Source organism: Buceros rhinoceros, unplaced genomic scaffold, assembly GCF_000710305.1.
Source record: "Buceros rhinoceros silvestris isolate BGI_N320 unplaced genomic scaffold, ASM71030v1 scaffold11825, whole genome shotgun sequence".
NCBI classification, from domain to species: Eukaryota; Metazoa; Chordata; class Aves; order Bucerotiformes; family Bucerotidae; genus Buceros; species Buceros rhinoceros.
In genome coordinates, this window is record NW_010411225.1 from 44028 (window position 1) to 70344 (window position 26317).

At 45.9% G+C, this 26317-nt stretch overlaps 1 protein-coding gene across 1 annotated transcript in view; it reads right to left on the reverse strand.

The window, feature by feature from the left end:
• Positions 1 to 9614, reverse strand: part of DVL1 (dishevelled segment polarity protein 1) — a 38859-nt gene extending 29245 nt beyond the window's left edge. The window contains exons 1-2 of the mRNA XM_010135935.1: positions 9552 to 9614; positions 1013 to 1134 (exon numbers count right to left, since the gene is read on the reverse strand). The gene's annotated coding sequence lies outside the window, so the exon portion shown is untranslated. The remainder of the gene's footprint in view (positions 1 to 1012; positions 1135 to 9551) is intronic.
• Between the last annotated feature and the right edge of the window lie 16703 nt (positions 9615 to 26317).

Genomic DNA, 26317 nt, shown 5'->3' on the forward strand with positions numbered 1-26317 from the left:
GAGAACACAAGCCACAAAGCTACTCCTGGCTCAGCGTGACCTGCGTAAGTCACTTCACCCGTGTGAGGATTCCCACGTCACTCACAGCGCTGTGCTGACTGACAGCACGGACACACAGACAAGACTTCTGGAATACTGTGGGAGTCAGCAGCTGCTTCAGCAGAGCACAGCTCCAGTGCCACTGCCTGACAGCACGCAGCTACAAGCCGCGAGTGGTTCCACAAACACAGAGACGCCCCAAACCTACCACGTAATTACTTTTTAACTCAAGTTTGATCTTGCAACCTTTACATGTGAGTATAGGTGAGGAAGACAAAGAACTGGTGATGTTTGCAGGCCATGTGGCTGCTCTCAGAGGCCTCTCCCAGCCAAGAGAAAGCAGCTCCTGAACGCAGGAGGGCAGTAGAGCCCTGGCAAGACACGCAGAGTCAGGCAGGGCTGCTGAGACCACAGCTAGAACCAGGTCCTGCTTTAACCCCCCTTGTGAGAACTGAGGGTCTCCCTGGGAATGAAGGTATCCTAAGGATACACGCTGGCTCTCCACACCTAACAGGGAGTAACACGGGTACCATTAACTCGGATGACTCCCAGTCTCCCTAGACGCTGCTCGCCCCTGCGTGCACATGGAGGAGATGTTACTCCTTATGGAAATTTTTGCTCTTGATATTGGTATTTTGCTGGCTCTGAGTACTACATAATTACACATAACACAGCAATAAGAAGTTGTCATCCGCACACTACGAAGAGCATTTTGGACTGCCTTGCCACTTAACTCTTCCGCAGTAGATTCCAAAATGAGATATGTAGGATATATATTTCACTCTAACAATGAGGGGATTTTTCTTTCCATCCCCCTTTTAATTCCTCAGTTCTAATACATATATTATTTTTCTAACAATAACAATAAATTGTTGGTTTGCAGCATTAGGGAGAAACGTGGGCAAGAAACAGAAAGAAATCACATTTTTTTGGTTTAAAACAATATTGAAAAAAACCAACAACTTGCTCTTACTGGAATGACGGAGGCCGGGAGTCTCCAATGCCGCCTGTTCTCTCAATGGGTGGCAGAAGGTCCGTATGGCTCTCGGTGCACTGGGAGCCCGTGTCAGAGTGGGAGCTTTCAGCCAGGACCAGCTGCCAACAGAAAGATGAGAATTACACACACTTGTACAGGTTCCTCTGCTCTGACATAAGGTGTTTGGCCAGTGCTTTGCCAAATGCTCTGCGAGATCTAAAGGAAACTAGAGGAAAGGAAGCGCTCAGTGTCTAGTCGTATGGATTCCTCCCAAACTTCATGAAATCAGGGTACATGCAATCTCAACAGTCAAACACCATCAGCTATAATATGCTCAAAATTCCTGCAAGTGCTACAAAATTTTTCTTGTCCCAGGACAGACAAGCACAGCAGGCAAGGAGTGACTTTGTCTTGTGACTTGGATCACAACATTCTCTGAGCTGCCTCAGCTCACAAGCTGTCACCGCTCCGAGCAAAATGCACACACATTGTAGGCTGCACTCTCAGCCTGGTTTTGCCATGCCAAAAACAAAGAGCAAAAGCTGGAACAACAGTATGACAGCCCAAATGTGATATGACTTCTTATACCGAGACCTTCAAAACTCCTGAAGATTCACAATCTGGTCTGGACCAATCTCCAAATCTCAAGAATTGCCACGATCTCTATTAAGAGTCTGAATTAAAACCAAATCCACCAAGTCTCAACAGCCATATACTTTAGGAGGAGGAGCAGATTTCCGATGTTCATCACACTTGTGTCTCTTGTGCCCAATTTGTCTCTTAATGTTCCCTTAAGTGATTTTCCAGCCATGCCATGAAAACCAGTATCTGCAGTGTGCACTCTCCTATAATTCATAACGACCTGAAAACTTCAGTGAATCGACACTGGTGCAGCGATCACCTTCGACACTCCTCTGACAGTGACAGTCACATCCATGGTAGCTGAAGGTGCCTGGCAGCCTGGGGTGGAAGGAAAGGCTGCAGAGCACCGAGCATCCAGTACTCACACAAGAACAGTAATTACAGATATGCTGCAACAACCAATCTTCTCTTCACAACACCAAGCACCGACACACCGCCTGGTGCCTTCAGGAATTATCTACTCCAGTCCCAGCACGAGGCAGGCATTCTGCATATCACAACTAACGCCGGCACATAGGATTTCTATTTCCTATCAACATCCTCAATCATTAATAGGGATCTCCTAGATAATGGATCACAGGCACGGTCGTGGCACGCAAGGGGATTACTATACTCCAGCTTACTCCCAATAAACTCAAGATAGCAAGACCATCTCCCTTCCCTGTGACATCTTCAATCAGCAGATAAACAGACAAGAGAAAGAAGAATGAGACTCTCTCTCTATCCCCACCCTCCCAGTTTGCAGCTCATTGTAATACACTGATCAACAGAGGATCTCACACTTACTAAGATCGGATTCTATCCACTTTCCACCAGGTTAGTATCTATTTTTCTGTACTAAAAGAGAAAAAAAAAAAAAAGCTTTGTGTTAAAGGATGCTTTTGTACTCTTAGGTGAAACTGGGTTTCCACAGTAATTTTTTTTTTAATTTTACTGGTGCTGGAAAAAGCTCCTGGCTGAAGGGTACACCCAGGAACCAGGCAGAGGGGGTCCCTTCTCCACTAATGATTCAGGAAATCTTTTGTAAGAAAAACAGCATTTGTGCCTCAGTTTCCTAACCCAGAAAGGCGTGATACTACGGATTTTGCGCAACTGAGATTAAAATAATTAACTTGCTCAAATACAACTTAAATCCCTGTGTAGAAGAACCATATGCTGGGTAAAGCACTGCTCTAGAAAAACAACACGCACTGATCCAAGATTCCTTCTCATTTATCTCGGCAAACAGAACGTGGCGATTCCCAATTAGCAGTTCCAGTTCTCCTTCAACTCCACCTGCTAGAGTGAGCTATTTTTTATTAAAAAGCGTAACAGCGGAGGAGATTTCAGTCCTCTGCTATGCAAACCAGGAAGGCAGGTGACCAACATGAGAGCTTTTGTCCAAAATGAAAACAGAATTGCACCAGCTGAAAGGCTTGGCTTGTATTTTAAATGACTGTACAAAAATAGCATACTGACACCAGCACCACTGACCAGTTGACTTGAACTAGTGACCCAGAGGTGAAAAGGTTTACATCCTATTACCAGTCCCCAGAGCCATCTAATCACTTCACTGAGTCTCTTTAAACAATATGATTATAAGGTCTTTTAATTAAATAAATGCTTGACTAACAATATAGATTATCACCTTTCACTAAGAGGCAACGAGGTCTCAGAACTATTTAAGAGACTCCAACTACACCTGGTTAATTTATCAAGGACTGATTCTACTCTAATCATCAGAGAGCTGCTGGCTGTTACAGAAGGGGATGGAGAAGGAGGGGGAACAGGATAGAAGGGGACTGGTGTTCAGGATGTACATTACTCCTAAGAGCATGTACCATAAATATGAGAAGACAAACACACACCAACTGTCAAAAAGGAACTGCCTGAAGACAGAAGTTCTCCGGCACCACATGGAGGCAGCTGCATTATTCAAACTCTTATCACCAAAGCAAGAGCAACAGAGGAAACACTGAAGGGAAAAATAACATGAGCTTTCCTAATAACTTGGTAATTAAGGTTTCTTTCTTTCAGGTAAGGAAGTTAATGGCAGATGTTTAGAAAGCATGCTGGCATTACGGAGATGCTCATCCTGTCTCTGAGCCTGGCTCATCCCCTGAGGAATCTGCGCAAGCGCTTTCACTAACAATCAAAACGAGGGGTAAAAAGAAGAAGAAAGAAAAAAGCGAGACCCTGGGTGTAAGCCAGATCCGTACACCCTTCACATCCTGGATTGTATCAAGCTGGCCCCAGCGAGGTGAAAGCAGGAAAAAGTGCTCCTCTTTTAAGCTGTTCTGCTGCTGGCAACACCTGTCTCAAAGATGAGCTTGATGTGAAAAGAAAGATGAGCCAACAACAGAAACCCTTTCCATATTTCCAGACGTTTTTCTTCAATATTCCCCTGCTCCTGCAGGAAGAAGTCTTGGCAATGCAGAACCCGTCATGAAGGGAAACCCACCGTACTGATCGAGGCTGGGGAGCGCTGCTGAGCAGAAGCAAAGTCCACTGCAGCAAAGCAAGCCCTTCGTGGCTATCCCCCTGGGCTGCGATTTCCTGGAGGATAAAGCCTGTTTCTTACTGCCCTTCAGTGGGGTCAGGGTCACAAACAGCCTCAGACTATGCCATCACCATCAGAAAGAGAAGGCGGCTGCAGAGATTACCCACGCGGGTCTTTCAGCTGCATTCAGCAAATACACCGCTTCAAACCTGAACCAGTTCACTACCAGACACAGTGAACTCAAGAATAGATACTAGCAACATCTCCTGATTCTGAGTAGCTTGTTAACCCTCCTAAAGGTCTTTCAGATTTCAAGTAGTAAATGCTAAGCACAATAGCCGTGACACCGCAGTGGCCAGTGCAGGATTTCTCGTGTTCACCTTCCCATGTTAAGCTGCACGCTGCGCTGGCCGCACTGCTCACTGCAGCCTGGCGCAGGCACTTCCACACAAAGTACACTTCTGCAAATCAGACACGGCCTTTGGGGTGACATCTTGACCCCAAGGAATAATACTAAAGAAAGAAATAACAGTTTAAATAGGCTGCCCAACATGATCTTACTGTCCTGATAACGAGGGCTCGGGAGCTCCTCCAAGAGGACCCAAGTTCAAAGATTTAAGCAAGAAAGCTTGAAGCAATTATGCTGTTAAAACAAGACACAGTCTGTCCAGATTTACGCCTGGTTACAAGTGGAGCACTTGCTCTTCATCAAAGCTTTCACTGTAGCCTTACAGATCTCTGTGTTCCAGACACTAGAAGATAAATGGATGGCTGTAGATCAACTTAACAAAAACACCACAAAACAGCCTCAGAAAAACATTTGTTGGGTTAGAGAAGAAAATCTGCAGTAGAAGACAGCCCATACAGCATGATTATGAAGACTGGCTGACTTCCTGATGCCACAAGGATCAGAACCTAACACAACGGAATACTGGACTCGGCTGGAGCTCTGCAGTGAGTTAGCAGCCCTGCCTCTTTCCAGGCTCCTCGCAACATGCCTTCCATTTGATGAGGGTTTGACAGCGACCGCAGAAGAGGAAGAATTCTGTGGAGGTGTACCCTTGTTGGCTTGGAATGGCACTGCCCTGGCTGCATGTGTGGGCATACAGCACTGCTGCTCCCTGCTTTGCCCTGCTAGTAGGAGTTCCTCACTTCTTCCCACGAGTGACTCTCACTAAATCATCAAATACCCCATCGGCTTTAAGATAAACTGTATCCTGCTCTTTGACAAGCTGTAGTAGGAATAAAACACCCCAATATTACATCACTTGAATGGAGAAGCTAAAGCACTACTGAACTGCCATGTTATGGACTCCTCTCTGTGCTTCCATGAGAACAGGAGCGTGAACTCCAGCTTCCTGCCCAGAAGCCAGACCTGATAATGATCGTTCCCTCATCAAGCTTCCCCTGCGGTTCTGCCCGGCAGCAGCACTTTAATCCATTTCTTTCCCCCTACTGTGTTGGCACTGTGTGCTGTTCAGGAGGGTGCCTGTGGCTGCACCACAGCGGCTGGGTTCCACCCCGAAGCTCTGCGCTCCAGTGTGAAACGGGGATGTCGTCTGCGTGGTGTACATGGAGGAAGTGAACAAAGTGTGGAACTAATGGCAACTGTTGATTCGGCTCATTCCATCACACCGAATGCTGTTTGTTTTTTCAACGGAGGTCCCACCATCACACTCACTCCTGTACCTAGCGGAGGTTACCAGCATCGCTGGGCAGCTGCTGAGAAGCAGTTCACTCGGAAGTCATTGGCAGAAGCGAGTTCAGTTCACTGTCTGCATCAACTCTGCTCACTGCAGCAACTGGACTTCCAGCCTGAAGCCCTAGGACAGGCACCAACTTCACAAACTTCACACCAGACCACTCTGCGTGTTGTAAGCAAATTCAAGTGATGGAAGAGCCATGAGTAGGGTGATGGCCAGGTGCTGGAACATGAGCAAAACTTAAGCTCTCCAGTCAGAGCCAGTGACTGTTTAATGTTGGGAGAGCCTCATTCTCTCCCCATTATCACTAGTGGTCTTCAGTGAGTCCTTGGATCAGTTGTTCACCTCTCTACACCTCAGTCTCCCTTTTTCTCCTCCACACCACATTTAATTACAGCAAGACCTGCCTTTTACAGCACTCATCAGACATCTTAAGAAAGTCACCCAGGCATTAAGCCAGCTCAAGGAAAAAGCCTGTTAAACTTTCATGGCTGAAGACACCAGACAACAAGAACCAGTCTGGGAAGGGGAAAGAGCAAACATTGTTACGCTCAGCTCCCATATTCTAAGCTGGCTAAATATTTATCAGTCTATCAGCATGAAAACGACAATATTTAAATTCTCACTGTTGCTGAGAGCAGCAGCAGCTCTTGGTATTTCTCTCAGCTCAGGGAGAGGTGAGGGACTGATAAAAGTAACTAAAGAAAAACCCCAGAAGAACCATTTGTATTTTTAACAGCATCTTCAGAACAGCTACAAGTCAAAAGTAATTATTTCGTATGAAGTCACAGACATCTCAAATCCCAAGCCAAAGCTTCAGAGACATGGCCCATTATCCACACGAAGGCTGTTCCCGAAGGACCAACTGCACAAAAGGACTTACTGATGAGGCCCTTTATTCCTCCAGGAATTCCGTCAAAGGCAACAGGACTCCACATTGCTAGAAGGCCTGCGAAAGCCTGTCAGGAGCCTGATGTTTATTTTAGTAACGAGAATTTGCCTACGCCGGCTAGATTAGGCTTCCTCCTTACTGTACTACAAATGCACTACAGCACATTTATTTGGGATTTGCTCCAACCATGGACCACAGACAGTTGGAGAATACGGGGTCAAGCAAAGAGAAGACCATAGGTATGAAGCTTCCTCAGTGGGCACATGCTTCCATTTTTTTCCTGAGGGCCCCCATCTTTCACGATGCTTCTTCCCCATCTCTATCTCACATTGATCCCAGCTGCCCCATGGAGAAATTCCATTCTCCTGTACTAGGACTCAGATCCTTCTCTAACAACTCATTCAGGTACCTGAAGGCTTAGCAACAGTTTCAGTGATTCCCCCCTCCCTCCTTTACAAGCTCTAAATATTATGGAAGAAGATACAAGACTGTGTTAATAACCTCTACACTTCGGGTCAGGTGTCAGGCACAGCTCGCTCTTTTCTCCTGTGTGATAATTCAGTCTATCAACAGATGAATGAGCGTATATACAAACTGCGAAGAGAAGAAACAGCTCCTGAGATCAGTTCATTTTAAACATAACAAATAAGAATCAGCTTCTGTGGACTTTCATTCACTGCCTCGCTGCCTCAGTTCTGCGCTGAACACCAACAATGCACTTTGCTGAAGATCATTTAACAATCCCCAAGCTCCTGTGCTGCCTCGTATGGCAGAAGACGAAACGGTTCTACCCAACAATTTCAATTGCAATTGCAAACACGGCGTCTAAGAAGCTTATGTACAAACAGGACAAGTATTATCTGTGGGCACCCGGATAACAGGGAAGGCAAAACAAAAGCGAAATGGCTCGTGCAAGGCGATGACATCACTGGCAGCCAATGGGAATCAGTGCACATTCCCTGCAGCCAGCCAGGAGCTTGTGCCCAGATGTTGCAAAGCCTTCCTAAAAAACACAGATAACAGCCAAGACGGGCAAACTGCTGGCAGAGGCCACTCGGCTGCCTCCGACCTGGCAGCAACCACAAGCCAGTTCTTCCCATGCGCCCAGTTTGCACTGGGAGGCTGTCCCCAGCCCGTGCAGGGAGAACAGACATGCTGTAATAATTCACTCAGATAAGCAGTCCCAAAGAGCTGAAAACAAATTATCCTGAGAAAACCTGTGTCCTGTGTTTTATGTGTGTGTTAGCAGCACAAGCACACAGATCAGCGCCTTCTGGCAGAAGATGTGTTTGTGTAAATGCATTTACAGTAATAACTCCTCGATGTAGAAGTCTGCCACACAATGCTAGTCTCTATATGGCTGAAAAACTCATAACTATGTAGCAGCCCTCTGTCCCGAATTATTTAGCTCTTAAAAAAAGCCAAAACCCACCCAAACCCATCCCAAAATCAAAAGGACAAGATCTAAGATGCAAAGCAGAAAAATAAGTAGAAGGTGGGAGGGCTGGGGAGGCGGTTTAAACAGCTCATTAGGAGCGGTGATTCTAATTCAATACTGATCCAGCTGCACTTTGAGTTCCCAGGGCAGCAAAAGGAGGCGACAACGGAAGACTTGCAGATCCTCCCTTGAACATTTTCCCCTATGGAAATCAGTCCTGCATATGACACCAAGATCAAAGTTCCCACCTATGACAAATAGAAGGATTCAAATGTTATTAAAAAAATGAAAATCTCAGATTTCTAAATGTCAGTCAGCTTTTAAAGTTCAAAGTAGCCACTGTACCAGTCAAGAGGGGAGCTGGGGGGGAAGAGACAGCTAAGCTCTATCGTGTGTGCGTAATGCTCCCGTGTTAAATATGTCATCTCAATAAGAAATATACACATAGACATTGCAGTAATTTACAGTGAGGACAACAATTATCACAGATGGTCTGCTGAAAGAATCCCAGGCTGTCTGCTACCAGCTGATGCACATTTTCTAACACAGGAGACAAAGAAAGCTCAGGCCCATCATGTTAAAAACCAGCTAAGGATCAGCCCTGGCCAAACCACATTCTCTTCCAAAAGGTAAAGACCAACTTTGCCAGCCCTAAAAGAAATGTGTGCAATTATCTGTTAAGTTCCAGTGAATAAGATATTAAAGGGTTCGAAACTGTGAACAATTAACTTACAGTAACATTTACATAAAACTCCTCCAGTAATTAGGAGCAAATAGAGGCAGATAAGCCCTGCAATTTTATGGTGTTAGCATGGAAAAAGTCATTTGCGATTTGTGATGCAGGTCAGACACAGATGCTTCAGCTGATTGTTCAGCAGAGTGAACAGAAGCCCTTGTCAGCATTATGTGCAAAATGGTCTCTGAGAAGAGAGCTATAAACTGGACCCAAACTAGTGGGATATGCTTTGAAAGTCACACTGGTTTTACAAAAGGTAAGCATGTATATGATTTTAGACTAGCCTTATTTTGTGAGGTTATTTCAGAGCCCTCCATCAGACTCAGTAATACTCAGGAGGTGAGTATTCCTCAGTAAGGAAGAGAGACAGTGGGAAAGAAAAGATGACACAGCACATTACTAACATTAAAAGTTTCATGCTTAAAGCACCTTTTCAGCCCTTCAGACCTTTGTGGACTTCATTCTAATGTTTAAACTAGATTACTTAATCATAGGAGGGTACAGACAGAATGAAAAACTCAGCCTTGGCTTCCATGTCCTTTGAGATTTAAGACACATCAAAAAACCGGGATCCAGGTACCAACACCCTGCTACCATGCCCACTGTTTTAAACAACACATGCACACAGACATATGAGCCGACATACCCAGGACACCACTCTTCCGTTGAAGCAAGGTAGCTTTGCATTGTCATCTGAGATCTCCTCCTTCACCACCCTGGAAAAGAACAAACAACATAAGATTAAAACACTAATTAAAAAGATTAAGAAAATCCTGCATTTGCATCAGCTTCCTTAACACAACTCCCTCATTTATACAAGGTCATCTCTCAGAAACCAGCCTGAGTGGTGCTTCAGCTTCAACATGTGCTTTAGTACTGAATTTGAAATCAGATCCACTGAACTCTGCTAATTCTGAAATCCTGGCGGTGGGATTTGGTAGAAGGCTGAGCTGCTTCATAGCTACAGTCCGGCAGTTCCAGTGTAAGGTGACGTGGTTCTGAATCGCTGCTACGCTGCATTCCCTCTTGTTGATGCTGATCCACAAGACAGGACAGAAACAATCCGCATTGCGTATCACACCACTTTGGTCTGGCTACAATTACACCCCTCCTTGAAACAGAAACCCACGGAGTCACCACTATACAGGAGTCTCTTCTCATCCCCTCACTCCCCAACTGGACACGGATCGCTCCCGCCTAGAAAGCAGACCTTATGGACAAGTTGCCTTTCAAGCCTCTTTTTTAATCTGCAAATTGGAGCAAACCCTAAACCCAGCATCTGGCAGAAGCAGGGCAGCCCCAGGCCCGGCAGCGCAGAGAATCCAACACGGTACCACTCGCCCTGCACAGCAATTATTGAAACGTGAAGCCCTGTGCAAACATCTCTCCAAACCCTACTGCTGCCTTCCGTGCAGCAAGATCCATGTGGATTCTTCTAACCCTACAAGCAGGGGCTCAAAGAGGGCTGAAAGGCGAGCATTCGAATGCAAGGCCAGTCCATTTTCCCTGTCAGGCAGCCTCACATACACAGTCCCTACACAGGAGAAGGGGGACCATTTGGTTTCGAGAACCTCTAAGCTTTCAAAAAGCCAAACTGAAGTATAGTCAAACTCAGTAAAAACTTGTGGTTCCACAACCACATTTTCCTTTATTTATGTTTTTGTCTTTCTTGTTGCTGTGTAAAAAAAACCACAATAACCACAAAGCAACTGACTATGCATGAAACAGTGTCATATTATGAGGGAGGAAAAACTGGTTAGGAAGGAGAAGAGAGGAGAGGAGATGGACAAAGAGTTTATTTCCATTTTACTTTGGGAAAATTAGGAATAAATAACACCACCACTAATACCCATATCTGCAGATTTTAACCCATTTTTTAAAGAAGGCATGAACATCCCCCTCTCTCTCGCCACATCTCATTGCATCGTTAATGGCTAGCAGTGCAGTACTAGGCAGCCTTCACCCCCTTCCTAGTAATGGAAAGAAAAACATTCACTGAACGCCTAATGCATCTGTCCTCTCTTCTCCTCCGGCAACAAGAAACATCCTATGATTTCATTATTGGTTTTAGTTATTTCTGCCTACTCTCTAAAGAGACAACTAAGAGTAAACTCCGCTGAAATCAACAGATACTCAGTGCTTGAAAGATCTTTGACAAGTCAATTAAGCTCTCAGACCTGTAATTCTAGAGCTGCAAACTCTGTGCAGCCAGAGAATTTCACCTCCAGCCCAACAGACCGACTAAATTATCTGTGGTGTTTCACGGAGTCCTGGGGAGAACACCCACTTGGCAAGGATCCAACTGCAAAATCACAAATACAGATGCTGCAATAACTTCACCTTGAAGGCTGCAAGTTTTAAACGACAGCATCTTGACCTGTCCTCCAAGGAAATGCCACTTACTGCACCCCAAAAATCACACACAGCAGTTCGCACCAAGCTCTAGGATTCAGGTAAAAGTCAAGCACTAAAAACACTGATTGTGAGGATCTCCCCAGAGGAAAAGCTTAGACGTCTTTCCAAAACTGGTGCATACGGTGGCAGCCAGGCTACCCCAGCAATACTGCCCAGATTGGTTCAATCGTCCTCGTGATGGAAACGTAGCACACTGAAGTCACCACTCACAAACCAACGCAGGCTATCACGGCGTTCACCTTCTGCTGCAGCTGAAGGGAACAACTTCCAGATCTGTTGCAACTTGAACTACTAAATATAGCCTTGAGCTATGAGGCAAGAGAATGACAGACTGTAATTCCCAGCTTGCTCTGGGTAGCAATCAACAGTGCCAAGAACATCAAAGCCAGCAGCAGCCACTAATTTCAAATATCACTGTTTTACAAATCATTATTTGTAGTAAGGAGGCAGCTCCTTTCAGTTCTCAGGAAGGAGAGGCAACGGAGTGAAGGCAAGACAGGAATGTGAATGGGTGCAGCTATATGCTCCAGACTGAGGACAACTTTGTATTGAAGACGATGTCTTTTGCTCTGCAAGAACTCAGCAGCACGGGCAGAGGGAGCCCCATGCTGTTGTCTGCTTTTGGAACTCACACGGTCCATTAGGAACAGTAACTTAAGACCAGGGTGGAGAAGGCCCTAAGTAATGGGTTCATGACCTAGACCCAACCCAAGCTAGCATGGCAAGGAAGAGCTGATGCATTTATCTGCCAGACACCTCCTACTGGGGTGAAGAAAGGTCTGCTGGTATTGCACGGGGTCCACCATGGAGATAGGACACCAGTGCTCTCCGACACAACTGTTAACAGACTTACTGTCTGATAAGAAGACCATCTGATACCAAGAAACACATCCCCTCCTCGCACAGAGTTAAAGCTTTTCTTCAGAAGAGGGAGTATTTGTTTCCGAGGTCACATCCTCCCTCCTGGCAACACTGTGCCTCTGTAATTGCTGGCAATGTTCTACTCTGGCACACACAATCTGCTGCTTAATGTAGGTTATGAGCCTCTCTGGGTCAGAGAGAAGAGAGCAAATCAACACCTATCCACAAAGCCACCACTCAATGAACACCAAACGGGAACTGAACACACCAGTCATTTCCAGCTAACCCCGTCTACCCCGTATCACCCTGCTGTGCTCAGGCTGCGCACGATGCTCCTTTGCTAAGGGGAGGGAGGGAGGGAAGACTGCAGGCACACCAACAAGTCAGCTAGGGATTCTTCTCCAATGTTCAGAGACGAGTAACATTTTCCTCTTCACTGTACAGCCTTTAGTTCATCCTTTAAACGCATCTACCAGGTAAAAAGGAGGTAAAAGAACACCACAGGGGAACAACTCCCCCAGGGTCACGCAGAACACCAGTGACAGATCACGACAAAGACAACACGCTCCTGAATATCCCCAAGCACCTGCTCCACACCGTCAGCAAGCTCCACACTGTCGAATCTCACATCAATATAGTCTTCACTTAGCGTATGTGCCAAAAAGGGTGTGGATGTGTGGGGAAGGGGAGGAGGGAACAGCTCAGAAGCTCACATCCTCTGCTTTATTTGACTTAGAGGAGATGTAAGAACTAATTACTAAATGAAACAATCACTGCTGGCAGCAGCCCCTCCTCCCTCTCACTTCCTGGAATTGTGTCTGGATCCTCTGACTTTGCTACCACCCTACTCTGCACAAACAGGAACAAAACCAGCCTGGTTCACCCTCACTCCTCACCTGTTTCTAGGAGAGGTTCACACACCAGAGGATACTGGTCACCCTCCCAGTATCCTGACTTGCTGCTCTCCTCCAAAGAGGATTTTAGCCTAAAGACCAAGGGTTGTTCAGGCTCACCCTTGCTCTCATCCCTCTGCCAAGCTGTTTGCTGTCTCAGAATATACGCTGACTCCAGATTACGAATTCCAAGTGAACCCCACAAACCTCTAACGACTCTCTGATTCATAAGCATTTAGGCAACTGGGCATTAAACACTGGGTTCGATAGTGTTGCATACACTTGCGTTTTGGTTGCATCATGCACACCCGTGAGAGCCTTAATCCCCAGAATTAGCTAGATGGCTTCTTCGTTCAACTCAGAAAGATGAGGTTAACAAGGAAATTCTCCTTTGTCCAATTAACCAATTGCTGGCCCAGTCCTCCAAGGCCACATGCATGGGAAATGCAGGGTTGAGACAGCAGTGTGGCCCCTCCGGATTCATTCTAGATTAATGTGTTCCACGCCACAAAGAGTGCATCCTAATATACCTGAGCACCAGATTAATCTCATTTGTCACTGTGATCGTAATTAAACACTTTCTTAATTCTTTCTTACTGTCCTTTACTGACAGGAGAAGGGGGACAGAAGCTTCAATCATTCCTTTTTACAACTCGCTTGGAGATCCTTAGGGAGAAGGCAAAGTCATTAAGCGTATCTTCAGTGACTCCTTCATCTCAAAGGCAGGTAAGAGATTATTCAGGCGATAGTTTTGATTCATAGAATCATGTAGGTTGGAAGAGAAATCCAGAGATCCAAACTCCTGCTCAGAGCAGGTTTAGGTGGCTCAGGGTCATGTCCAATCAAGTTTTGACTGTCTCCAAGGATGGAGGTTCCATAGCTTGATTCTACTTGTGAAGCAGCAGTTTTCCAAGAAGCTGTTTAAATTAGTAAAGCCACAAGTAATCATAAACCCACATCCGCAATGAGTTAACACCGAGGGAGGCTATTCGTAAGGTTCTACTAACTGCTTTGGCTGATTCTAAACTCACTCGACAGCAACTTTTCCTTTGGAAGCTCCCAGCTTCTAAGGTGGTTTGATAGATACTTGTGCACTAGACAAGCAGTCAGCACTACAGCAGCAGGGATACACTCTGCTGATGTCAACCGGCTGCTTGACAGACTTCACTAGCCATGAAAAAAGTATTTTTAAAGCTCTACAAGAAGCAGCCCTTCCTAAAGAAGATCCAGACTTGTCATCTTGCCTGGCAATATCGGGCCAAGCTTGCATGCAGAGCGAAACATCTCTGACGATGAGACTGATCACTACAACACGAAAGCAAATGACAGAGGACAGCCACGCTTAGGAAAACCTGAATGAAATCAAGACACACAGTTCCTTAAGGACAGTTTAAACTGCAGAATGCAGAGAGCAAACCCAGGGGCAAAATGCTGACACAGAGAGGGAGAAGAAAACCTCTCACCCTTCTGACCACATGACAAACTGCACCTCCTCAACTGGAATCCTGGCTGCAGCTCTAAAAATAGGCTTTCTGAAGGTGATTAACACTTCAGGTTGAATCTTTAATGCAGAATTAAAACTTTAGGCTTTTTATAGCTGAGATCGCAACACAGAGAGCCTTTAGCCCAAGACACACAGTTCCTTAAGGACAGTTTAAACTGCAGAATGCAGAGAGCAAACCCAGGGGCAAAATGCTGACACAGAGAGGGAGAAGAAAACCTCTCACCCTTCTGACCACATGACAAACTGCACCTCCTCAACTGGAATCCTGGCTGCAGCTCTAAAAATAGGCTTTCTGAAGGTGATTAACACTTCAGGTTGAATCTTTAATGCAGAATTAAAACTTTAGGCTTTTTATAGCTGAGATCGCAACACAGAGAGCCTTTAGCCACCCTTCCCGTGCAGAGAGGTGAATGAAAATAAAGCCACCCGCTGCATTTACAGGTGAGGCTTGGCTGGGGTATAGTGATTATGCTGGGAATAAGAAAGAGAGGAGGGGAGAAATCTTCTTGCTGAGCAGATAAACACCGTAATGCAGTGCAGCATAGAAGGGCACCGTTCCACACAAAAGATCTTCAGCCTTCTGTGATGCATGAAAGCCTCAGATCTCGCCTGCACCCCGCTGAGCTAGAGAAATGGTGTTGCGGCGTTCCGAGGCAGACCTACGGTGCCTCGCTACGGAAGGCTCATGCCAATCACTCCTCAAAACACCAGAGCCAGAGCGAACCCAGGGTTCTCCTTTTTAGGTTGTTATTCATAAACACCACTGACAATGCTTTGCCTTTCCATATATGCACTTTTGTATGCCAGCTCCCTCATAAACCTGTCAAAAATGAGTATGATCACGCTGCCCACAGTTACGATATAAACGACACACCCAACCATGGAACAAAACCCTCTTCAAACAAAGATTTCTAGCCTCAACGCACGCGAGAGCTCTCCTAGCAGAGCGGCTGAGCAGCAGCTCCACACGATCTGCAGAGGCTCAGCTACACAAGCGCCACATTCCCTCTGCACAAAGCCATTGACTGAAGTCACCTCTTGGGACAGCGCTCCCCAGCTCGAGGTTCACCTCCCGCCCTTCCACCACGCACACCGGCTCCTTCTTACAGGTTCTATACAAACTGCAGCAAGAAATGGTGTGCGGTGAGTGTTAGGGCAGTCACCTCTTCCTGCCAAAGTGACAAACGCATTAAGAAACACTCTCTTTTTCATCATTTAGCTAATGAGCTGCTACTACCTGTCTTACGTTATTCATAGCACTTTTAAAAATCTAAACACACGGTCCTAGTGATTCTGTCTGCAACTACCAGCTAATGCAGTCACATATTTATACCCCGGTTATCCTCCGCCACATCTGATCTTCACCACCACACTAAACACTTTCGCCCACAGAACTGCCTCTTCCCCGTTTTCCCCACCCCACCTTCACTCCCGGGGCATGTCCAGCGGTTTGCTGTGCCAGCCTTCTACAGCAGCACCATCATTTATCATCGTGCAGGAGAACTGCAGGATACTGGAAAACTTCTGGCACTTTGGTCCTGTAACAGATACTGACCATGGCTTCAGCACATGAATGGAGTAAGAACTATTGTATTCTCTAGCAGAGAATCAGCCTGGAATCTGCCCGTCAGTTCAAACACAAAGCCTCACTTCCTACGGCAACGACTTGGGACTCAAGGACAACTATACTGGTTCAGGCTCCGCTCTAGCACCAACCCCCTATATGACCCTGAGAGGTCATCTGGCCTGTTACACTCCTTCTCAATATAAGAAATTATGGGGCCTTCATGTTTAAAAGTTCCCTGACGTCTATTTAAGACAGACATTTGCGCAGCAGAAAGCCTCATTTCTTGGTTAGAGCAGTCCAGAGTTCTGCTTAAGCAAGATCCCTGCACATGAACCCAAAAAGAGCAGGCGCATGTGAGGGAGGGAGGAAAGACGAGGTGACTTGCGCTGCAGCTGCCTGGACTGTGAACAGGGGAACTGCGACCTGCAGCGATCCAGTTTAGCCACCTGCATCACACTCAAAGCACTTCCACAGGCCAATCAGTCATCACCAAGTGCAACAGCCTGACACAGTGACTCATACTAAAAGGCTCCTCATGTTTTGCACCAACTGGTACCTGGGCTCCCAGCCCAGATCTGTCTCATCCTTCCATTTCAGTCAAGTGCAGCACAGCTTGACTTCTGCTACAGACCCTGGCCAGAACTTCTTCCCGTTACCTCCCAAGGGTCTCCAACTACCGCGCACTTTGTAGCATCTATGAGGAATGACTTCTAATTAAGTATTTTCAAATATTTATGACTGGCTTTTAAAGAGCAATGGCACAGAGGGAATAGGATTTGCTTCTCTACTCCTTAACCAACAATACTTCAGTGCTTGTGCAGATGTTCAAGGTGTGAAAATCCCACTAAAATACAAGTGCTTTTGGCATTGTAAGTTGCTATTTATAGGAACCCATCTGTTTTGATTTTAGCACTGATAGCCCCAACTGTGCATGGTGTTAGCCTCCACTCCACCATCAGCTCACCTAGCAGAATTATCTGCACAGAGAAGCCAAGCAAATGCTTGACTTTTGGAGTCCTAAGACCTTACCATGTGTTTTATCAATACCGTCTACTCCCTCGGAACGGGTTTGGAATAGAACTGGCCAAACTGGCCCTAACAACCGAAGTATTTAACCACACTGACAGCCTTCTGGCTTTTCTATTATTTCCCTTTTTCCTCTACCCCCCGCGTTAAGTAAATCATTTATGTGACTATATTGAAATCTCACAGGCAATAATGAATCTGTTCTTGCAACTGTCCCAAGGGACAGACATGTATCATCATTTCTGCCATAAAGAAATCACAATACCAAGGGACGGGTCAATATAATTATGACCTGAACTCAGATTTCCAAGTCCCAGTCCTACATCTTAGCTACAAAACAATACATATTAACAAGCCCCCATACAATTTAATAGTTCTTGAAAACAGCCTAGGAGAAATACTGTAAAAGAGAGGCTACTGCCAGCAGCACGTTGGTTGTGGAGTGCCCATTCGAAACGGCTGGCTCTGATTCTGCTTTCCCCAGGGCGCAATTATCTTCAAAACTCCAGAGCAGGACATTCTCAGAATAGCACTTAGAGATGACATTCACACAAAGTCAAGGCAGAGATGCAGCCTGTTGAAAATCTAAGCCTCTGCAGACTGAAGTCCGGTCATGACCTTGCACACAGACCGATTCGCTGAGCGGTCGCAGTTTCGCACACAGGCCAAGGGCCATTCTCCAAGCCAGTCTGAAGCTGAGAATTGAAAGGCAAAGGTTCGTCCTTTCAGCTCTGCTTCCAGTCTTTTCAAAGTTACTCGGGAAGCATTAAGAGCTCCGTGAACACCTGAGATTCCACATCATCCCTAAGGATGAGGGATAACATAACTTTAATTCACCAACATACAAAAAGCATCACTTTGCAGCCATGATTCTTGGAACCCCAGCCGGAAGTGCAGATGCCTCACCTTAAGCCTGAAATTCACCTGCTCAATATCGACATGGACAAAGAAGCATTTCCAGGTACTAAATCCGAGTTCGTTTTTACTTGGGTAGCTCAAGGACCGACAACAGCAGTAATGTAGCTACACCAGCACTTCCCTGGAGAGGACCACACAGTGACATCGCTCTCTGAAAGAACAGCAGAAGGGGGAACAAGCTCCTGAGAATGTGTCCCCCACTTTGCTTTTCAGTCAGAATAACTTTCAGTCCTTCACAATGAAAGCAAGAAACAAGTCCAACACATGGTCTTAGAAAGTACTTTTCCTATTCAATTAGAAGTGAGGTTATTTCTGCCGCTCTAAGTAACCACTGGATGTGGCAGCAACTCCAGAGCTCTTGTTACAACTATTCAATTCATTTTCACTAAAGGTGTCACACAGCCACAATATGGTGTCAGCTGCCAAACACCACAAAACAAGCAATGCTAAACATACATGAGAGCAGTCAAGATAAGAATCAATGCTTATGCCTCTGTGAAATGTTCCTTTTGTGCTCTCTTAAAAGTACCTCATTATAATAATAAAGCTAGGTCAACAAATAGCCACAAGGGTTAATCAATACCTCACAGAAATATGATTTACAGACAGGTTGAAATAACTGCTAACAAAGGGGTGAATTCCAGTCTAGTTACACGAGAAACAACCCTATTACCCAGCAGTGGCTACAGCACTTCAAGACTCCAGATGCCTGGGACAGAAAAGAAGCTATTAATAAATTATTTAGTATGGTCCCTATGCAGAAACCTCAAACACTTATTACAGATAATCTCTCTCTCCCCCTAGGTTATTTGTCTAGACATATTTTAATTAAATGGCATAATTCTGGTCACTGATGTGGTGAAAATTACTTAGTTTATTTTAATAAGGTCCTTTGGTCTACATTACTGCAGCTTCCAGAAGTCTAACTTAGCCCATGACTAGTTAGGTGTGTGTGGTGATGAAAGCGATAGCTCCTGTTGCCTCCAGACCTCTATAAAACACGGGCACAAAGGGACTACCATCTCTCTTCACCTTCAAAGCACATGCAAAATGTCAAATCTCCCGCAGAATTACACAGAAAACCCTAAAAGACTGTGTATCCTTTTTCTTTTTTTTCTTGTGGGGAGCCACCGGAAGCCTTCACTTTAAAAGTGCGCTGCATCGCTCCCAGACATCAACGCAGTGCAGGATTCCCAGAACCTTCCTCGAGTCTCAAGGGCAACCCAGGAGGGGTACAACGTGAATCCATTGCACGATTCAGCCGTTCAGCACATGGACAGTGTCTGTGGACAAAGTATTTGGGAAGGCAGATCACAAGATAGAGTTGTCCTTGTGTACACCCCTTCGAGGTTTAGCGCTGCATGAGGAACAACACGCTGCTGGTGCAGGGGAAGCACAGACACAGCCCTCTAACATCTCCCTGGGATAGCAGCACTGCGAGAGAAACTTCCAACCTGATGAAAAGCTGGGTTCAGACCTCTACATCCAGACCTAGTAATAATTCCACCCACACTTCAACTTCAAAGTACAACTGGACCTACGGGTTTGTTCAGGCACTGAAAGAGAGATCTCCAGCTTGTCACAAAATCCCAAATCTGGTGTAAATTAAGAAACAGGCAGTCTTTAGATCCATGCCTATAGGTGGTGGTGACCACTGTGTACTTCACCATTTCCCCGGGTGCACCAGAGGCCTCCCCATCAGATACCAAATCCTCGTTCCTCACGGATACAGCAAGAAGCATTTGCCAACAGCTCTTAAGGCCATCCCTTTAAGGAAAATAAAAATTAGATAGGTCTAAAGCACTGAACCATTCACCTAAGGTACCCTTCAAAAGAGTGGGAGCAGCCTCGCCAAGAACCAACATGGTGCTCCTCCAGACCCTGCACGGAGGTAACTCTCAGCCACAGGAAAGCTGGTAAAGCACAAAGCAGGCTGTCCAGGAGGGGCTCTGGGAGCTCAGGAGGGACAGGCCTTTTCCCTACCAAGCTCTGCTGGTTTGGTTCCCCACCTCCCACTCTTGAAGAGTCATTTCAGCAACCTAAGAGGCTGCTCAGAGAAACAGTTCAGATGAAAGGTGTTCAGATTTTATACATCACAGGGAGAGAACTGAACCTCTTCCATATGCAAAGGGAGAGCGAGCGAGATGCAAACCCTTCATTCCAAACCTGCACTAAATGAGTAGTTGTAGGTTTAACTACAGAATCCCACAGAACCTCTGCCTTAATTTACCAGTGTATTAGGGGGGAAACACAATTACTATTTTTATTTTTTTTAAATTAAGCAGCATTTAAAGCCCTCTGAAAGGGAAAGCAGACCCTCCTTATCCTGCCACTGTACAGAACGAGATAAGCCTTCTGCAGGGAAACCTATCATCTAAAGGACGAGATGAAAGACTTACTTTCCAGCCTCTTTTCCAGAGGATGACGAGGAAGAAAACTGTGGCAGGGTTGACAACTAGAACTCAGGTCCTCCAAGTACCAGGTAATGCCCCTAGCCACAGGCAGCCTTCGAGGAGGCCCTGTCACTCTCAGGAGCACAGCGTTTCACAGGAGCTGAAGACGACAAAGAAAGGAGGGGATGTCCATTCCGAGACAATTCCCGTTTTCAATGACAACAAGCAGTCCCCCTTGCCTTTACTGTCTTCATTGTAAAAGCTTGCTTTGCTCATACTGACACTGATGGAGTGCCCCGGAGATGATGCCACAAATATGACCTAGCAGCTGTTCTCCTTTACTCATCATGTAAGGCACGAGCCAGGAGAACCTCACTCCCCGGGGAACTACGCACATAAACACTGGAAAGCCACATCTGGGTGCAGAGCACAGCTTCTTCACCACTCCCAAACGATGTCTAGAATACGTTTTGACTAGTGCATGCACGGTGAACAACAGGCTGCGTTGCTAGGGACTGTCTGATGAACACATCCATTGCCCCAAGAAGAAGGCTGAGTTTGAAATCGGGAAGAAATTATAAGTTCTCCCCGTTGTTCGAGTTGCATCACCCATCTCTCATGACACTCAATATTTTCCTGTCATGGGAACTTCACAAGCCATTGGGCCTCTGACTACAAAACGGGAACAACCTGTACTGAACGGACATTGTGTACCGGTGTTGAGCCACATAACGCTCAGCCTGGGACTGCAAGAGATTTCTTCCAAATCCTACTGGAGAAGCAAAAACTGCCATATCAAGGTCAAACTACTAAGAGCCCAAATTCACGTCCTAGTGTTCAAAAGCACCAAACCCACATATGCCAACAGAGCTACAATCCAGAAGTTGCAGCAGTTTTTCACAGGTCAGACTTTCAACTGACTCACCATCAGCGGAGGGTAACGCTGGAATCGGTACACTGGGAAGTTTGGGTTTGTCGCTGCTTTTGTTACAAACACAGTAAAGAGTGGCTGAACAGCTCCAGCTGAACCAGGCCTCCCCCCCCACCAACCCAGAGCAGCTTCCTGAGCCTTCCAAACCCTATTTTTGCAGGAGGATACCAATAGCATCTCTCAAGAGTAAAACTCCACTTTGTCATTTCCTAATTCTGATTTCATTGAGACATGTATCCTGCTGTTTGGCAGAGCCAGATAAGAAGAGCCCCAGTCCCGCTGGGTTTGTAATCTCTCCATTCTTCTCTTCCAGCTGTTCCTATCTTTCCTCATTTGCTCTCAGAGACTGGGGAAGACCAGCAGCTCTAACTGCAGCAGTTGCCAATGGTTATCCAACCAACCAGAGGCTGATTGCTTAATTAGTGATCCCTGGAGTCTAGAGAGAGGAAAAGCAGCTATTAAAAGGAGGCAGAATGGATGAGAAGGGGTGGGGGCAGCAGCATAGATGGGAATTAAACTTTGAAACATAGACTAGTTGTTTAAATTTGCCCAAAGACATGTCAGCTCCCTTGTCCACAGGTACAGGTGTAGCTGTTCCTTTAAAACCAGTAGCCAATAAGCCACCAAAGACTCTTTTAGAAGCCAGTCTGCCTGGCAGAGAAATCAGAAATACATTAAGCAACTCTCTCTTTTACAGGCTCTTACAGAGGGCTAACAGTTTAAGACACCTTGGCAGCATCTCAGTTACAACTTCTTAACACAGACTTTACCTTCTGACCGTGTCCCGAGTCACTATTTTCAAAAGGAAATCTGTCCATAGGAAAACACCGTAACAAAAGGAGGCACTGCCAGATTCTCAAAAGCAATAGTTCCTTTACGTGGCCCCGGCAGATCCTGTTCTCCGGTAGCATGGGGCCTCCACCCCCACAGATGTGGCTTCTTTTGCAAATGCAGGTTTAATCAAAGTTCAGCTTTTGTCCACAGAACACTTTCTGGAATGCTATCTGACAGCCGCACTTACTCATTGAGTCAGGAGAGCGAACTGTATCAGGAAAGGAATGATGGATTCTCAAGCGCTGGAGTGGGTGAGAGGAGACTTCCCAGGAAGGAGGAGGAGAAAACAACCAGCTCAAAGAAAGTATAAACCCTGGAGATCGAAACCTTCAACTCACCCAACAAGCAAGTACAGATGATAACGCTTCAATCCTTCGATCCCCAGAGGAACCTCCCTTTGCAAATAGACTTCTTGTCAGAGACAGACTCAGCCTTTGCTGGCACTGGAAGCTGAACCAACTGCTGAAAAACCCCACCATCCACAGCATTTTTTTCCACCCGAAAGCCCCCATCACTTCACCTTATCTGATCCCGAAGGTCGAGGAAGTTCATAGAATGTCTCACTTGTGTATGGGGTTACAGAGCCACTTCCTGACTGGTATGACCTTACTCCACAGAAATCAAACATATGCAGCTCGCACTATGACATTCAAGCTGCTGCTGAGAGTTTGCAGCACTGCAATTATTAACTGACATATTGTAAAGCTTCTCATCAGCTTGGAATCCAGAGATAAATCACCACTGTTACTGCTCCTAGAGGCCCTCGGGACAAAAGGAGAATGGAACAATGAGACCCAAGAGTTTCTAAGACTCTAAAAAAGAAGAAGGGTCTTATTTTACTTAATTTGAAGCAACACATTTTACTGAAATGACAGTGATAGATTCAAGGTTGTCAAAACCAATTGCATCCAGAAGCCATCACTGGAAGAAACCTTTAGTCACATTGCCAGGCTTGGCTAGATCATTATGTCATGAATTTGTTCCTGTATCCTGCATGTCCCAGGCCACGGTCCCAGACCTCACACGCAGAGAGCAATTACAGTTTCTATTCACTCATTTTCTACTACTTTAACTTCTATTTCATGTAAATAAAAAAGCAAGATTCTTCCTCACAAAGGATAGATCTGTTACCTCTTAACAGATGTCTCTCCTTTCTGATATTTTGTTATTCCGCGTGCGTAAGGAGGGGATGTATTTCAGTTCAGTACATCAATAGTTAGCCAGATTGCAAAACCTGTGATATTCCAGAGAGATGACTGGGATGTTATCCAGAACTAGTACAGTATACTAACACTACTCTTGCTCCTAAACGCATTAGACTCCCCTTTGGTCCTGATTTTCTAGACTGCCCTCAACCCAGCTGAAAAGCTTTACTAGTGCTCAATGTGCCCAATGGAAACAACAGCATGATGGACTGTCTTGACCCACTAGCCGAAAAAACTAGAGTGTTTACTCTAGTAACTGCTCTATTTACCTGCTCACACCTCTCACGTCTGTCACCATGATAGTTACCACAGGCTGAAAAAGCTTTTAGTAAATAGCAGCCGATTTGCCAAGCATGGGAAGAGGTTCTGCCGAACATTTCCCTCTCTCTGGGGCTGTCAGGAGTAGAAAGGCAAGCGAAGTACAACAGAACAGTGGAACGTGCACAGCACTCAATTAGAGAGCTCTGAGAGTATCTGATTCACAGAGTCTGATAGAGAGACATACACCGACCTTACTCACTTCCCTTCTCGTTGCGCGTGTATCTCACATGCACTGCTAAGGCCCCTGTGGAGAGAGTGAGCCATAGAACTTCCCGGCCCCAGAGAGCAGCTACTGTCCTTCCAGCAGAAGAGTTTGCATTGCGTAATCCAAACAGAAAATCATAGCTGGAAGGACTCCCAGGTTTGCAAGTGCTAGTGCTCACGGAGCACGCTCTGCTCACCTCAGATGATTTTCTAAAGAAAGCCCATTACACCATCAGGATAAAAGGAATATTCACCCTTTTTTTCTCCTCCTAAGGAGCTATCATTTGTGTGTACAGAAAACATGCAGAGATCTCAAACCTTGCTCAACAAGTTCAACTTTAAGGCCATTATTCACTATACCAGGATCCTCTCATTCCACAAACACCCCTCCAATGCTGCCTTTTTTCTTTTACCTTAACCACTACGTAAGCTCTTCAGAGGAAGGGCTGTGTTCTCACCAGGAGCTTACACTGCACCTCACAAAGCATGAGGCCCATCTTCACGAAGGATCCCTCACTGTACAAAAAATAAGTAAACAGGCTGGATGTATCTCCACCACCTTTTCACAAATGTGAAGAGCAAGTTCAATCCATGCAGCAGCTCATGGGACAGAGCAGGGCCAAGACAGACCAGCCAAAAAAAGAACCTGCCGAGCAGATACCTCCTAAAGCTCAGGCGCTACCCTTCAGCCCCATGAGCCCTTCCTGTCAGCAAGGAAAATCCCAGTTCTTTTTGCACTGCCTGGATTTAGTCACACGAACCAAAGTCAGCTTGGCACTACAAACGCAAAGTTGCCCTGCAGCAGAGGATAATTCACGGTAGCATTACCTTCAATTCACCGGCTTACCGTTAATTTGGTCGGAATGGGGCGGGGGGGAGTATTAGCAAAGGCAAAAATAACCAGATGACAAATTTGCTTATTACCACATTGAGTATGAGATGTATTTAAAAAACGAAAGGAGAGTGGGGGGATGAAAAGCAGGAGCTGGAACAGCATGGCTAACATCAACCATGAAATGCAACCCCTGCTGGGAGGGTTTGAAAGACAGAAGAGGCAGGCTTTGTGACATTAACTATTTGATTGCTCCACTTCACATGCATCTAGCTAACACCACAGGAGGAACAGCGTTTCCATTTACCCTACAGGTAATTCTTACAAGCTAGAGACCTGGACCAGCACTGAGAACAACAAATACCTTCACTCTGCATCGGAAACTTCCATTCTCTTCACTCAAAGCTGATCAGGCCACACTGTGCAAGAGCTGTTGTGAAACCAGTAGAACACCAAAGAGCTCTTAACAGTGCTCCAGCTGCACATCACACAGGCTCTGGGGTCAGCACTTAGTTCACCTTTACCGCAAATACTCAAAGCTCTTTGGAAGGCACATTCTGTACCATTTCAGCTTCACTTTCCAGTACCAGTGAAGCAGTGAGGATTTTTGCATAGACTAAAATAAGGAACTTGTCGAGCATGTCTACTGCACTTGCTCAACAACCTCTAATGACTAAGTATCCCCATGACATCAGAAACCCAACCTCTCCCTTGAATTCAACAGTTTAACTAACACCTCTAGTTACAAACAACACGGTTGGTCCGGCGAGTCCTACATATTCAGTTTACTGCAGCACTCATGTCCTGCCATCACATAAAAATAAGCCACAACAGAATCACAGGGCAACTATTTAGGTCGTTCCTTCCTCAAGCACTGTAAATTCCTCTGTATTTGCTCAGCAGCTTGTCTCAACTGATTAAACTCTACAGCAGAAATTGGAGAATGAGCCTCCGGGAGTCTCCTCTGAGAACTGGGACCCCGAAACAGCATCAGCAAAATCGACATCCTCCCCCTTCCCCAACGCACTCATTAAACCATGAGTTTGTGCTTAATTACTTTAGAAAATGGCATTCTAGTGGCAGGGCAGTCCAAATGTCCTTTGCTAAAAGGCGAGCAGTAATCAGATGGAAAAAGCAGAGCCTGTACATCAAAGCTTCTCCTGCTCCAATGATGTCCCCTTAACATCTTCTCTTAGCTCTGATGCTGAAGCAGAGTTGAAGGCTAACAGAAGATCTAGACCTCTGTGCTCATACCACATCCCCGGTGTTCACTGCCTCAGCAGTGACGTTCCTTGTGGAGGAACTCACCCACCCACAGTGGTGGAGCTGACAGGAGAACGCTGGCGCCAGCACAGACATATCCTTTCCCTAAATCAGCACAACAGCAAGACCGTGCTTCTGAGGCGGCGTTTTCAGGACCCAGCTCTCTGAGCCAGCTCCAAAGAGCAGCTGCCTTGAACTAGCCATGACCAACAATTCTTCCCTTAAACACATGCATTCTCGGCATT